This window comes from Stegodyphus dumicola, chromosome 1 (assembly GCF_044657685.1).
Source record: "Stegodyphus dumicola isolate Sdum_Otavi_A_Nest chromosome 1, ASM4465768v1".
Taxonomy (NCBI): domain Eukaryota; kingdom Metazoa; phylum Arthropoda; class Arachnida; order Araneae; family Eresidae; genus Stegodyphus; species Stegodyphus dumicola.
The window spans coordinates 196,071,821-196,089,539 of NC_140768.1; positions in this window are offsets into that span (position 1 = coordinate 196,071,821).

Consider the following 17,719-nt stretch of genomic DNA (forward strand, 5'->3'; position numbering starts at 1 on the left):
GGTTTGAGAACTATGCATCATCTCAGTAAAGAAGACCTCTTCCCCTCACATTTTGATAAAATTAATGTTGCTTCTGCTGTGAGGTTTTTTTTAATTAAAACAGCTGTGGGATTGGAGAAGGCAGTAGCTTTAAAAGAGATAAGCCCTAATGCTCTTACAACAGTATGGTGGATAAGATTTATATGTCAGTGGTTTCAAATGCTATCCTCTAGATGTAGAAAGAACTCAATTTCTGTGACAAATAAAAGCAAAAAAATTGAGTTACTTTTTGAATTTATTAATGTTATACAGCTTATAGAAATTGGTAAAGGTGGAAACCATTACATACTGGTTTGATTCTCTCTACTTTATCAGCCATACAGTTAGCAGAGGCATGTTTTCTGAATGATTTTCAGTTTATTTTGACCAGCAGATTGACACAAGATGCTCTAGAAAATGTATTTTCTCAGATACGCAGAAAAGCTGGTTTGAGGCCAAGTGCTTTGCAAGCTGTGAAAGCATTAAAGCTTATCTGTTTATCTCAGTTTATATCTCACATTAAGAACTCCAGTTATGCTACTGATTCAGATATTTATTTATTAAACTATGCGAAAGATGAATTTGAATTTCCGAAGGAGAAAAAAGCTTTAGAGCCTGTTACCATACCAGAAGTTTCTGACGTATCTCTACAGAATCTCACCCTTAGTGAGGAAAATAACATCTGTTATATTGCAGGAGCTGCAATAAATTCTGTTTTGAAAAATGCTTGTAATTCATGCTCACAGTTTCTCTTAGTTTGTGAGCAAAATACTCCTTCCATTGATGAAAATAAGCAGTACATAATTAATTTTGCAAATTTAGGTGGGCTTAAATGTCCTTCTCCAGAAATTTTTAAATTGTGCCTTCTGTGTGAAAAAATAATTCAAAATTTTCGAAATGAAATAATACATGGAAATGTAATTATGGATGTGGAATTTGTTAATATGATTTGTAAGAAAGCAGGCGAGGTAAATATTCCCTCCTGTTGCAATATCAAAACAAAGATAATAAAATATTATTTGACTGCCCGTGAAATTGGTCTCAAGAAGCTTCTTCAAAATAAAAGGCAGCAGCGGCAAAGTTTTGCATCTCCTGCTTTTAAAAGGAAGAAAGTAAATTAGAATCTAATCAAGAGTTTAAGAAGTTTTTGCTGTTCAGTTCTGTCTGTAAAAACGTAGAGTAGTTGTCACTGAAAAATTGCTGCTTGTCTCTTCGAATAATAACTAGGCCCACCAACAGCTGAATGGTTAAAGTTACTTAATGCTGGGAGTTCCATCTTCTGTTCTATTTCCGAACAGGCTGGCTGCATGGTTGGTTTTTTTTGTGGTTTTTCCCCATGTGTAATGTGAGTACAAGCCAGTTCTCCTTACAAAGTCCTCTACAATAGAAGATCTCATAGTCAGCTAAATCGGATTTACTTTTGTGTGACCTTAAATGAGGCATCAATTGTGAATCTGTTTTGGCATGTTATTAGGAATTTTGAATGAAACATTTATTGCTGTTGTGAAAGAATGATCAACTGATGTTTACCTTACTAATCAATGTCTTATAGTATTGTAATGGCTTGCAGGATTTTTCATAATGTGATGTTGCATATGTTTTACTCTTCTTTGTTACCAAATAAATAGAGTATGTTCCTAATCCGACATTTCTTCTTTTGTACCAGGGTTATGTAATATGATGTGATAATTTGGATTTGTTTATAGAATACATAACAGTATTTTTTGACATTCTAATAGAACCAGTGTATTTTATTTAATTACTTATTGCTTTAAAACAGATTTTGAATCAAGGCTTACTTCCCACCCCTTTGAGTATGCACATAAAACATGTTTAAGCTATATTTATAATATATCAATGAGATATATATAAATGAAATAAGTCTCTTAGGTTAGCTCCTTTAATGGAAAAAGAACAAAATAAAAATTATATACCTTGAAAACAAGAATACTATCTGAATAGTGTTGGCTAAGATTTATTCAGATGGTTTTTTGCATTTATTCAGACATCTCCGCATATAAATGACAATTAATTATATTATATTAGTTTTAAAAGTAAAACTAATATAATATCATTCTATATAAAGCTGTTTGATGTATAATGGAAAAAATTCAATTACTGCAGTATGTTTTAATAAAATTTGAATATAATAGACTGAATTGCACTACATTAGACAAAAAAGCAAAACATTTTTATTTATTTATCTTTATTTTCACTATATGTGTTTGCCATATGTTTGTTACTAGAGGACTTATTTTATAGATTTGAAGCTAAATAATATTTTTATGTTTTTACTTATGCAAATTAATTAATAAAAGGAACTGTGATTTAAGTATTGTCTTTGCTGTGATATAGATTGAATCTTATTATGTTATGGAATTATCATTTAAATATTCAGATACGTGTAATATTAAGAGCATATGTATGTAAGTATAATTTTTCCAAGTGTAATAAAAAGTAACTATCAACAACAAATAAACTTATAAGTAAATAGTATCTGTAAATTCTGTATGTAAAGGTATTATTTTTATTTTTATTTATTTGTGTGTGTATTATTTTAATATTGTTTTTAGCTAAATAAAGAACAACAACATATATATATATATATATTTATATTTATATATATATATATATTTAATGGAATGTTTTACTCTATTAAATCTATGAATCCCACAGTCATCTGAGCATTGAAGTAATTTTTATAGCATTCTGCACTTCATTCTAAAAGCATTATAATTTAAAGGTGTATATCCTGAATCAGTATTTAAAATCATAAAGTGTTCAGCAGCTTTTTCTGGAAACACACACAAAATAACATTTTTAACAAATTTGCTACAGTAATAGATGTTTGATTCCATGTGAGCAAAATTCAAATAACATATTAAAAATAAAAAACAAGAATTAAAGATTAAATCTTGTCCTAAATTAATGGAGGTTGAGGGATTTCCCTCAACCATATTAAGAATGTGGTTGAGGGAAAGCTCTTGTCAAAAAATACATTTTGAGATGAATAACATTATGCGTGTATTTAAAAGAAAAAATTGAAAATTCAATAAAGGAATTCAAAAAGAAAGTATTGTTAACTAAAAATACAAATTTGAAATATGATATGTGAAAATGTTTTAGAAACTTTTAAAATAACTTGAATCATACAATAAATTTGGCAATTAAAAAAAAATACGAGAAAGAATCTGCACTTCAGACAAAAGAAGGGGAAAAAGCCACACATCTTTATAGGAGTGCAGAAAAAAGCTGAAATTTGGATTCTCTAGAATGTTAAATTTTAGCGGACAGCGCTAAAGAGCCAAAGTTGCCGCTCCACACCTAAATTGCAACCCTAAAGCTTAGATTCAAAATGGCTGACGAGTCAGCCTGTATCTCTAGTAGCTCTAATATGACCTTTCGCGTGCTTTAATATTTAGGCAAGATGTTTGAAAATATTTTGCAATGCAATGTTCTGTACAAAATAAATTAAGCATCGTCCATTTCTTCTGAAAATGTTCATTCCGAAGTTGGATCAAATACAGTCAAAAGTCGTTAATCCGGACTCGTCGGGACTTCGGCAATTCCGGATTATCGATTTTTCCGGATTATAGATCATCAGTTTAAATCTCGTAAGATGGCATGCAGAAATTCTAAAATTAAAAATATGAAACCGTAATTTATGAAATAAAGAACAATTATGATCTAAAGGGTATCAAAATTTGCAAAAAGAAAAAGCTTAATATTTATTTGTTTACTTTATTAAACATTTCTTTCAATGTAAGTTGTTTAAGTTTTGCTTCGTTTCATGTGATAATACTTTCTCTTTAATTCTATTAAACAGACATAATTTCTTGTTCAGTTACAAAGTTCCGCCGTTCAAGTCCTATAATTGCTGTGTCAAGAACACCGACTAATTTGTCAATCGAAATTTTTTTTGTTTTCAATAACCTCTGTCACTTTTCTTCGCTATCGGAAGCGAATTATAATGACGAGGAACTTGTTTTAAATCATATCAAAGACGGAGCATATCGAGATGAAATACTACATTTGGTAAGGAATTATAAGCCAAATAAAATAAAAACATCTGCGCTGAAGATAAAGATAGTGCTGACAAATCAACTTCCAATTCATTACGCGCCCGCCGCCGAGCAGCGTGAAATTGATAAACAGATTTCGGATTTCAAAACATACTTTCGATTTAGATCCTTTACATATTAACAAATATATATCGGAAATTCTATTTGATATAATCGAAAGTTTAAGCTTACTTTTATAAAATTGCTCTTACAGTCTGCAAAAAATAATAAGCCGGATGCAATTCGAAAATTAAGGAACAACGCAATCATCAACATTAACTGAAATAGATAATTATTTAGCTTATACGTCCATTATACATAAAATGCGCACGCGAAAACGTATTCTGCACTTGCGCACACTCATATGCGCAGTCGTAAAAGGTCTTACGCGCACGCGTGAACGCCTCTGCGCATGTGTCAATGTTGCGCATGCGCAGAAAGTTTTTAGTTTTGATGTCCGGATTATAGATCATTCCGAATTATGGGTGTCCGAATTAACGACTTTTGACTGTATAAGCAAATGTAAAAATTTCACTACCTGGTTGAAAGGATTTGAAACAAATAAAAACACACGTTGGGTACTCCGCAAAAATTATTGATGTGAAATATTACTTAATATGTTGTAAATAAGATGAAGAAAGAAATATGTGATAAATATCTGAGCCCAAAATAATATCTTTACATAAAACTATGCATATGAGAAAAATATTTACACCAATTATATATGTAATAGAAGTCAGCATTTTTTATTGCAGTCTATATGAAAAAGATGTTCTATAATAATAGACAATGCAGAATTTTATTCAAAGTGAACTTTACTAATTTGCATTCGTATACATTTAGTGTGTTAAATTTCACATTTAATAACTGCTCACTCTTAGATGTAGTAGTGTGTTCTCCAGAAATACTCATCAAATAGAATGAATTTATTTTATTCACAACGAATATATTCAACTCATTAACATATAACTTTTAATGTTAATAATGGATATAATCAGATCACACACAATACATATTCTGAATCTTACACTTTAAAAATCAAAAGAATGCCAGCACTGAAATAAGAAAACACTAGATTCATTGTAACACTTTCCGTCCTTCTCAGCTCAATTAAAAAAACCTATACACTTGAATTCTGTTAATCCACAGGTTTCGAAGCTAATTATAGCTTGAGACATTTTCTCGATGTAAAGAGCGATAATATGTCGTGAACATCAATCTAAATATTAATGCGAGATAAAAATCGCGAAAGTGAAATGTCAGCAATTAATTAAACCCATAAAACGAAAGCACTATGAGATTTTTTACTATTACTCCATATATTTTAAACTGCGAAACAAATGCAAGTTATAACGTAAACAACATGCGCGAAGATTTAGTGTCACAAAAATAATAAAAGCTCATTGGTCCATTTTCGAAACCCCTTCCTCAGTGGCTACGATGATGTGCACTTGTGAAATATTCGCTAGGTCAACCTTTTCCACAGTTGCTAATCGCACCGACGGTGCGAATCTAAGAAGCTAGTCACACCACCTACGTTAGGGCATGTGCAAAGTCAGCCCAGGTACAAGCATTTTACGCCGAAAATTGTTAATAACCTGTATTATATGATTAATTGTTCATTTAATAGTTGATTTTATCTCTTTTAAATTGCTTAATATCTTAATGTTCAGCACAGAAATACTCTGACTAATTTTTATTATTTTTCTGAGACGAAAAATTTCAAAGAGGAATGAATTAAAAGTTTGATTGTGCAAAACACGCCTTTGAATCTAAATGTATTCTAAGATGTACAAAAATTGTAAACAAGATTTTATTCGCCTCCCACCCAATCATTCATTTAAACTATGCCAACCGTTCAAAAAAACGATAAACATTGTGAATATAAAAATAAATAAAGGAAATGTGTTCCTCCTTTTATATATATATAAGAAAAGGAACACATTTCCGTTTCTAATCTTTTGGAAGTCGCGTATTCATTAAGCTATTTAATTTTAATTCCAAGGTTATTTCAGATCTTAAATCTCCTCTGGTGGGAAACAGTCCAGGCATCCTTCTTCGCTGCATTTAATATTTTTCGCTTTACATTATGAATGCGTGGTCTGTGTTTGCTTAAAGACTTCGTGCAATATGTACACAAATATGGTGTAACTTTAACGACGGATTATTTGTGCATACCTTTCTCATGTGCTTTCAAATAGCTCTTCACATAGAAAGACGCACTGTATGATTTGCATTTAAATATATCTATCTCGGTAGTAAAAGCAAAAAGAAAGCAAGTGGTATTTAAACAGACTGCAAACGATTGGCGATGTGCACAGTTTCAGTTGGTGGAGAACCAGAAATAGCGCATAAAATATTTAGGGCGGATTACGTTATACATACAGCCAGTGATGATAAACAGCCAATGAAGATAAGCGTTTCCGGTTATCTATCTTGAGACATTTTTCTGTGGACAATAAATTTCATTTTCTTAATCTAACAACAGCTGCTCATATATAAAATATAGAAAGACCGTCGAGCTCCGCTAAAGGCATGTTTCATCAGGAATCTTACTTTGCAGAGTTAATATAGCAAAAATCTTTGAGACCTTGGAATGCTTCTTATGCCATATAAAAAGCAATTGAGGAAGCAGGGCAGTAACAAAGTGTACATGAGACAGGAAGTTGGCAATAATTCTGATGCCAGCTTGATGTTTAAAAAAAATGGAAGCTGCAATACTAAAGAAGTATCGTAACATTTTTAAAACTAAGGTTCTGTTTATATTTCAGTTCATTTCGTTGCCATATCAGTATGTTTTGATTTTGATGTCCTCCAATTATGAATGTATTTTAATTTCTTTATAAAAGATAGAAATGTGTCATTACTCTGTATTACGTATGTTTTAGTTAATTTCATAAAACTCTACATTACACTTGGACTTGAAAATTTACTGATGTCTCCTCACAGGAAATTTCTAAATTTATAAATGTTTGAGCAGAAAGAGGCTATGTTGAAGTATGTAAAGGATATTTAACTGGTTGATAAGGGCGTTATTTTAATAGCCACTGTATTGTCTACTGAATACGTAATTTATCTATTTCTGTATAATATTTGGCACTATTCCTTTATCAGGATTTAATTTAGAAATGTAGATATGTATGCATGTATATATGGATGTATGTGTTCATATATGTAAGCATGAATGTATGAGTATACACATACGCATATATGTGTACATGCAAACATTTGTTAATCCGGTCCCGATAATAGAATAGTACCTAATATTTTGCCAGTTCATTTTTTTCGTACACCTGCACCCATAAGCCATGAGAATATATCGATGAAGCAACGTACCATGTCGCCAAGAAGCCTTTACGTGGCAACCTATGATGTCACCAAAAAATATTTATTGTTCAACCCAGGCATATGTATAGCATTCTCCCAGATGGTTTTTCAGTAGCATGATTGCAGATTATGATCCCTGCAATGGGAATTTTAATGTTTTAGTCTAGTGGTGGACAGCACAGTGCAGTTTTGATTGTTTTTGGCAAAATCTCATATTTAGCATTATGCATGCATAGACTGTAATGTGACTTGATTTAAAGACATCATGCACCTCTTTCTTCTTTTTGATTTTAGAATTTTAATAGCAAGTTAATAATAGTCTCAGATGTGTCCTTAACTGAAAACAGATGACTGTGTGTATGGTGAGAACAAAAGCATAAAAACTTAGACGTATATGTGTGTTATATAGAAAAAGGAGAATATAGAAAAACAAGTGGTAGTTGTTACGTAAGGCGTTACGTTCGAACAATGGCTAGCTCAGAATAGATTCATAAGTCATCTACCCGATGAATTAACAGCTATCTTGTCATAAATGGAGTACTTCATTTAAACTTAAGCAAAAAGATTTATTTACACACAAGGACAAGTTAAAAGAATAAAAAATATTTATCTAGCTACAATATCTAACAACATCATGCAAACATCGTTCTTAGCTTATCAGGTTCTGTGTTCCGCCTTACTTGCTTTGGGAACATGCAAAGATCTGACTCGGAACAGGGAGCTTACTAAAGCTATGTTCAATAAATGTGGGAAGTAGACAAGATACACAGGAAGGGTATACGAAACCCTTTATTTTTCACTCTTTACAATAATTTCCGGACTTCGGAATACAGAGACCAACCACTTGTGGTCTGAACGTAAGAATATAAAAATATTAACTAAACTCTAACTTAACTTTGGAATAATAAACAAGGGCATACGTGGAAGATTGGCCGTATATTAACAGGAAGCCGTATGTAGTACAGAGAACTGTTAACACTACAATACGTTTAAAATTATTAAGAGGATTAAACCTCTGGCCTGGAAGGCAACCAGCAACCGAGTAAAACTGCTAAGGCAAGCGGCCTGCGTCGACTAACTCCTTCCTCTCTCTTGCTTGGCAAAAAGCCACAACTTAAGTACTTGGCGTTCGCCAGACAAATTTGCATAAATAAGTTAAAGCTTTTAATTCTGGCCGGAAGTAGAAAATAAGGAGTGATAGTAAAGATTTAAAATAAAATAAACGTTAGTAAAACTTAAGATCCTTACAAGCTAACTAAACCGGAACTCTTCGTTTTCCTCTGGCGTCCCACGACGTCAGTCTCTATCTGGCTTTTTATTCGCTGGCGTAGTGATGCTGTTCCCAACATCCTCCCCCCTTTGAGTCGCTGGATAGCTACTCAAAACATTCAAGTCTATCAAGTTCAGTCTAAGTGGCATCTTAACAGTTCTACCAGCTCGTGTCTTTATAGTCTTAGAACTGTCACATACATCGGAAACATCAGTGGGGTCCGGAGATCGGGGTGACCCAGAAATTCCTGAATGATGAGAGGTACTCATGTCGTCTCCACGATGAGAATCTGAAGACTTTACAGCAGATTGATGTTTTTGAGGATCACTTGGATGACATGAACCTGTAAGGATCTTAAGTTTTACTAACGTTTATTTTATTTTAAATCTTTACTATCACTTCTTATTTTCTACTTCCGGCCAGAATTATAAGCGTTAAGGTTTTTATGCAAAGTTTGTCTGGCGAACGCCAAGTATTTAAGTTGTGGCCTTTTGCCAAGCGAGAGAGAGGAAGCAGTGAGTTCGAAGCAGGCCGCTTACCTTAGAAGTTACGCAGTTGCTGTTTGCCTTCTAGGCCAGAGGTTTTAATCCTCTTGATAACTTTTAAACGTATTGTAGTGTTCTCAGTTATCTGTACTACATACGCCTTCCTGTTAATATAAGGCCAATCTTCCACGTTTATTATTCTAAAGTTAAATTAGAGTTTAGTTTTATTTTTTATACTTTTACGTTAGACCCCAAGTGGCGGGTCAGTGTATTCCGAAGTACGGAAGTTATTGTATATAGAGAAAAAAAAAGGGTTTTGTATACCCTTCGTCTGTATCCTGTCTACTTACCACAATTAGTGAACATAGCTTTAGTAAGCTCTCTGTTCCGAGTCAGGTCCTTGTATGTTCCCGAAGAAGGTAAGAAGGAACAATTGACCCTGATAAACCTTACAAATCATCATCTTGGATTTCTAGGGGAAACACTCGTTGTATCGGACGTACTAAATTGTTAGTTTGCGTTCTTAATCTAACTGTTCTCACTTTACCGTCCTTTCTTGGAATCAGTTCCGTAACCCTGGCTAAAGGCCAATTCAATCTCTTTTTGATATCATCTCCTATCAACACAACGTCATTCACGCGAATATTTGAAAATTGTGAATTTTGCTGTCGTTTCTGAATAAGTAGTCCTAAATATTCCTTTCGAAAACGTACTCGGAGATCTTCCATTAATTTTGCACGAAATCTGATTCTTTTCCTGAGATGATTGGTGTCTACTGTGTCTATATCAGTTACATCTAAATTGGATCTATCGGTCAGAAACATGGCAGGTGTAAGTGGAACTAAGTCTTCTGTATCTTCGGATAAATATGTCAAGGGTCGCGAATTTACTACCCTTTCACATTCGCACATAACTGTTTCCAGTTCTTCATAGGTAAGAACAGCTCTGCCCAATGTTCTCCTAAGGAGTTCTTTAACTACTCGAACAAGTCTTTCCCACCATCCGCCCCACCAGGCAGCAGTGAGGGGGATGAATTTCCATTCGATTTTCTGTATTTCTGTTTGTCGAGTTATTTTACTCCAATCAATTTCTAAAAATTATTATAAGCTCCCCTAAAGTTTGTACCGTTGTCTGTATAAACCACTCTAGGTGTTCCTCTTCTAGCAACAAAACGTCTAAATGATAACAGAAAAGCATCAGTGGAAAGGGACGTTATTAACTCTAAATGAATTGCTCTATAAAGAGCACACGTGTAGAGAACCATCCATACTTTGTCCCCACGTTTTACAAATAGGGGACCTGCTAAGTCAATACCAACTACTTCGAAAGCTGCAGCATTTTCCACTCTATCAGCAGGTAAGGGAACTGGTTCAGTGATGAGAGATTTAGTTTTGTATCGTCGACATTTAATACAGTCCTTCAGAACACTACGTATCGCTCTTCTTCCTCTTGTAATCCAGTACTTTTCACGCAATATGGTTAGTAATATCTGGGTTCCAGCATGACAGTTTTCTCGGTGAAAATATTCAATCAGTCTTGGAGTAAAGATACATTTATCAGGAAGAAGAATAGGTGAAATGAAGAAAGGCTTATCTATGCGTTCAGTAATTCGAGTTTTAACTCTGATAATTCCGTTCGCATCTTTGAAAACACGCAAGTTCCGAAAAGAGGTTTCATTAGGAAAAAATTGAGCTTGCACATTACGAATAAGCAGAATTTCAGCATTTTCAATCTCCTCCGTTAGAAGTTCTCCCCCACGTCTAGTATCATGACGCGATCTTACATTACTGATAAATCTCAATATCCATGCAACCATTCTAACTACTGAATGGAAATTTGAGAATTTAATGGCATACCACGGGACTCTCTCTTCCGACAAATTAATATTACATAACCTAACCTTTCTTCTTTCAAGTGTTATTTCGGGTGTTTCTGTTATCAATATTTCGGTGTCAGGCCAGTTGTCTCTTGCTTGCAACAACCATGCCGGGCCTTTCCACCAGCAGGATTCTAACAATTTCTTAGGGGAACACGCTCGCGAAATCAGATCAGCGGGATTCATTTTCCCTGGCACATGTCGCCATTCATTATTAGGAAACAGATTATTTATTTCTTTTACTCTGTTCGAGACAAAAACTTTCCAATCACCACGTTCTTTTAACCAGTATAAAGCTACCCTAGAGTCGCTCCAAAATATTGTTTTAATCTCATGGGCATTTAAAGCCTGCTTCACTGAATATGCCAAACTGGCACCAATGCAACAAGCCATTAACTCTAACCTAGGGATCGTTACTTTCTTCAAAGGTGCAACTCTGGTTTTTGCTCTAACAAAGTAAATTTTTACCCCTTGAGAGGTTCTCGTTCTAAAAAAAAACAGGTGCCTCTTTGCACGCATCTACGAAAACATGCATCTCAGTGGAATCATTTATTTCAACATAACGTGAGATTTCGATATCTCTTAATGCATCTATTTCTCTAAACTATCTTTTAAAAGACATTTGAATACTATCTGGTAAGGGAGTATCCCACTTTAGATTTAAATTCCACGTTTCCTGCAGTAAAAGCTTAGGTGGTAAGATTGCAGGACTCAACAGACCTATTGGATCATATATTTTGTGAACTGTAGCTAAAATGATTCTCTTAGTAAAATTCTGATCTTCACTTACAAGATTAAAGTTTAAATTACACTTAAGAGTGTCCTTATCAAGATCCCACAAAATTCCCAATACTCTCGTGACACCAGTACTATTAGAAACATGCTTACATTTTACATTACTCTCCCAGTTTCTTAAGTTAAAGCAACCCCGTGACAAAATATCTTTTGCATTTACAATAAAATCTTCCTGCTCCTCAATATTTGCAACACCAGAAACACAATTATCTACGTAAAAAGAATGTTTCAGTTTTTGTGCTATAGCATCAAATTCAGATGGTACATTATCTAATAAATGTGTAATTGAGGCTGCCAATAAAAATGGACTCAACTTTAACCCAAATACTACTCTGCGATGTCGGTAAACAATCTGTTCAATCTCGGACGGATAAAAAAACCGCAAGAAATCTCTATGTTGAGGGGCTATACTTAGCATCAGAAATGCTTTCTCAATATCTGAAGATAATCCTATTGGATGAATTCGAAACCTATCAAGTATCTCTGGAATTATTTCTAGTAAGTTCGGACCCTTATACAAAAGGTTATTTAAAGAGCATTTACCACTTTCTCGAGCTGACGCGTCAAATACAGGTCTGATTTTTGTAGTGGTACTGTCCTTAATTACTGGCCGATGAGGTAAAAAATGTCCTGTCTCAGCATTATCAGTTACCTTTTCAATTATATTCAATTTCTCCCATTCCCGGAAAATCGTAGTATATTCTAAAAATGCTTCATCTTGTGCTCGCTGGCACATCCTTTTATGCCGCTTCCAAGTTAAATCTTTATTTGTCGGCAAATCGGCCACATCAGATTTAAAAGGTAAACAAAGTTCATATCTACCGTCTGAAAGAATTTTCACATTATTTTTAAACTCTTCCAAAACTCTAGAATGTTCTAAATTCTTTCTATTATTTTCAATGGGATCTGAAATACCTATGGATTCTAAAGACCACAAATCTTTTATCGAATAATTACTAACATACAACGAAATTGCATTCAAAACAGTATCATCATTGCTATCTCCAAATGACTCATGTTTCCCAGTTAACACATGTCCCAAACAAGTGTCAATCAAAAATAACCCTGACTCCAACCGAACAAATTTATTAGTAAATAAAGCGCCCACAATATCCGCTCCCAAAAGCAGATCAATCTCACGATCAGAAGAACCCAAATCAGACAAACTGACGCCTCTATCTTTCAGTTCATTAATAATTTTACTATCGTTCACTTTTGGCACTGTGCCACAAATTTTGCTCTCGGAAAGATTGAAAGCTTCGATTTGAAAGGAGAAAGTTTCATCTAATGACGAAATCAACAAATTATAAACATCGTGAATCTGCGTTCGCGTTTCTCTTCCACCGAATAACGAATGCTTCAATTTAATTTGCCTTAATGGTTTTAAATTTAAATTCTGTACTAATTTTTTACTGACATACGAATGCTGAGAACCTCTATCCAGTAATGTGCGTACTTTAAGCTCAACATTCTTAAATTTAATTTTAACTATTAGAGTCATTAAATAAACATTTTCTATTTTACAGTTATTAGTTAATGTGCTGGTTTCAGTTACGTCCCATTTAGACTTTTCATTTGCGCCTTTTTCTTGGCGATCGGGACACATTAAAGAATGGTGATGTTTATTACAGTACACGCAAGAATTTTTTACTCGACATGTTTTAAAAGTGTGTCCAAACCTGAAACATCCAAAACAGGCCCCTTTTTTAATTAATATATTTTTCTTAGCTTCTAATGTCATATTTCTAGCAGAAAAACATTCTTTAGTTGGGTGCCGTTTTTCACAAAAGAGACAGTTAAAATTGCGCTTACCTGGGCTCTCAGAATTTGATGTACTTACTAACGCAGCTGCGGTGGCGGAATCTAAATTTTTATTTAGTGTATCCTTTTTCTTAGAAATATGATTAGAACCAAACCCAGTGCGGGCTAACACGACCATCTCTTCTCCTTTCACTTCTTGTTTCAGAAAATTCATCAAATTTTTCAAGGCATCGGTCATCAGGCTGAGGTGCTTCTTTTAAATTTCTGTTTCTCTCCCAAGCAATTAATACTTCTTCGGGCAGGCAGGATTCAACTAAAGGCGTTAAGAAATCATCATACTTCTCTTGCGTTCTTCCAAGACTTTCTAAAGCTCTAATCTTGGTTTCTAAATCATCGTAGAGAGTGGGAAGATCCGTCTTCACACGTCCACCGCTTGCATTACCCATAACCATGCTTAGAAGATCTCTGACGTATACTGTACAAGTAAGTCTTCTCTTCCAAACCTCTCTGGAAGCTGGGCGATTGCTTTCGGATAATTCGAGGCCGTTGCCGGAAAGCTCTCCACTACCCGTGCGGCTTTGGACTAAGGAACAACTGCTTGCAGGAGGTACTGGAATTTATCTTCATCTGGAATCATCGGATCTTCGAAAACTGGCTCCAAAACGTCAAAAATTCTTTTGCTTCGCCGTTGAATTTCTTTAGTTCTATTTTAGGCAGTTTAAATTTGCGCTTCTCTGGTAATTCAGTAGGTAAAGGATTCTTCGACAGCTTTTCGATTTGAGAACACAGTTCAAAATATTTATCCCTATAAGGCTCAGACGAAATAAAATCTTCTTCATATAGCTTTTCAGCTTCTTTAGATTGTAGAATTAGTGACGTTACTTCCTTTTGGCAAATTTCAAGTCGATTAAACTTGTCTCTAAGCTGTTGTTCCAGAATCGAAAGTAGCTTCAAATCAGGAATATCTGATTTCAGTTCTGCATCAATTTTGTTTGCACATGTGGTAAAGGAAGTTCTTAGATATTTTCTTTCGGTTTTCAGCTGTGTAAGCTCCATTTTCAATTTATTTTAGCTGTTATCGCGCCCCACGTCTTGGCGCCACAGTAGTGGATGAATCGTTGCAATAGATATAATGTTTCTTTCCAATGATTTCCTGATAAAAGAAGAGTGCCAAATATTATACAGAAATAGATAAATTATGTGTTTAATAGACAATACAGTGGCTATTAAAATAACACCCTCACCAACCAGTTAAAAATCCTTTATCTACTTAAACACAGCCTCTTTCTGCTCAGACATTTATAGATATAGAAATTTCCTGTGAGGAGACATCAGTAAGTTTTGAAGTCCTTGCTACATAATGTTTACATTTCTATATTTTAAAAAGAAATTAAAAGACATTCATAATTGGAGGACATCAAAATGAAAACATACTGATATGGCAATGAAATGAACTGAATTATAAACAGAACCTTAGTTTTAAAAATGTTACAATACTTCTTCAGTATTGCAGTTTCCATTTTTTTAAAATATCAAGCTGGCATCAGAATTATTGCCAAGTTCATGTATCATGTAGACTTTGTGACTGCCCTGCTTCCTCAATTGCTTTTAATATGGCATAAGAAGCATTCCAAGGTCTCAAAGAGTTTTACTATATTAACTCTGCAAAGTAAGATTCATGATGAAACATGCCTCTTCGATTTTTATTCCACCACTTAGCGGAGCTCGACGGTCTTTCTATATTTTATATATGAGCAGCTGTTGTTAGATTAAGAAAATGAAATTTATTGTCCACAGAAAAATGTCTGTTAAGCTGGTATTTATCAGTTCCTGTCTTTTGTATTCTCACCAGAAGTTTGAATAAATTGTCACTCCCTCTTGTAGACGGTCGACAAGTTTTGGCAAGAGTGTGGATGGCTGTCTATTTAGAAACTGAGCGAGGAAAAATTTTTCAGTTTTTTGGCATAACTTGTCATATATACAGCATTGTGGAAGTATCATGTCAGTTTTGGTTTTTGCTGTACGAACTCATTTTCCGTTATGTTCAAAATTTTTTGAGAGCCACCTATTCACATATTTGGTTGGTGGATCATATGCAGAGAATACATCTCTCTCGTAAAAATGTTTCAGTGAATAGTCACATTTTTCTAGTGTTTCTTTCATTTTATGCTGTTACAAACAGTATTCTGAAACCACTAAACCAGCTGTTAAAACATATACTTTTCTTTCATTTGCAAATTTTCAATCTGCACTTCTAAATGCTTTCACTGATGTCAAATTTTATTTAATGCCCATTTTTGCATATTCGAATGTGATGTAACCATATGTGCATTTCTTGAAAGAAACATATAGGAAATATCTTCCTTACTTCTCAGTAAATTAAGAATTTTAAGATTAAAATATAAATAAAATTCATTAACATGTAGAACTGAGAGCTCTTCTTGTGATGAGAAAATTCTGAGTGATTATGAATTACTAACATTTGTATGGTAAAAATATGATCACATGATCTCCTTGAAGCTTTTCTCATTATATGCAAACTGTAAATCATTATTGTTGGGGCTGCCAGATGTTTCAGAAAGTTTATATTGGTGATTTATCAAAAATCTTGACACCTTTAAAAAGCATAATAATAAGGAAGAAAGAATATCACATCCTTACCAAAGCTTGGTTTAATTTATTTGATTATAGCGCATAATGGCTATCATCCTAAAACGATGGATGTCTTTGTGAAAGACTTTCTGGTGGAAAATGGCTCGTATCTACACTAGAAAAGCCTGGAATCCATCTTTAAAGTCATTTTTAAGCCTTAAATTGATGTTAGCTTTCTATGATAATACCTTGGTAGCTTCACAAGGGCTCATTCATATGAGTGCATTTCGGAGGATAAAAATTTGTGATTTAAATTTAGTGCGTGTGCAATATATTTTCCAAAACTATTCAGAACAAAATTATATACACATTAAAAATTCTGAACATGCAAAAATTAAAAAAAAAAAAAAATCTTCCAGTAGATCTTTTGTTTAAATGTATTACATGATAGTTTTTCCATCCAAAGGTTGTGTAAATAATTTATATTTCAACCAGATTCCTTTCAGATACTATACAATAAAATAATACAAGTTGTCACATTTATTACAAAATATTCGAAATTTTAAATTCATTAATTATTCATTTGTATATTATATAGAGAAACAAATATTATTTTTTTTCTAATACAATGACGAAATTAAATCACAAAACACTAATTATTACATGACTTTATATCACTGCAAATATTAAATATAATATTTATTATCACTGCAAATATTAAAAGAATTAATATAAAACTGAAATCTCATATATTTTGCAGTGATTTAAAATAAACAGAAGAGTATATTGGAAAGCTATACATGCTAAAATGTTAATATTTGGTATGTATTTAGTTAGCAGCTATTTTCAGAAAAATTTTATTTACTGAAATTCATATTGAACAAGCATGTTTCAATTTATGCGCAGAAATTTACTGAGCGTAAGTGATCTTTGACGTGACATCATATTACATGTAGTTCGGGTGCCACGTGAACTCCCTGCGCGTTTGGGGATTTAGCGCTGACCTGGAGTTAAGTGGGTTGAGACTAAATTTCAACTTGGCAGGAAATTTTGATTGGTTGGCTCTGGTGACGTCATTTTGACGTATTTAAACTCCGCCTCTCATGTGGTTTACAATCAAAACTCATCATGCGCCATGTTTGGTCATGACCAAAGATGGGTTCTTCTCTTGCTTTACCAAGATATCCGGGTGCTATTCGGTATGGAGGGCCGTAAAAAATCGCCAAACTATCGTTGATGCTAGTGCTGCCAAAAATAATTGCGGCAACTTTAACTCAAGAAGGGAAATATAATAGTAAATAATTATCTAAGATTGATGTATTAATTTAGGTGAAAGGTTAATTTCATATAATACCTTTTTATTATTATAATTTATCTAAAAAAGGCTAAACATGACTGAATGGAAGCATAAGATTAAATAACTATTTCAAATAATTATTATAATTTATGTAAAATTTGCTAAACATAACTGAATGGATGCCTGCATCGCTATTTCGCTACCGAGTTATCGCTAAAGCATAGTTTCATCTCGTTG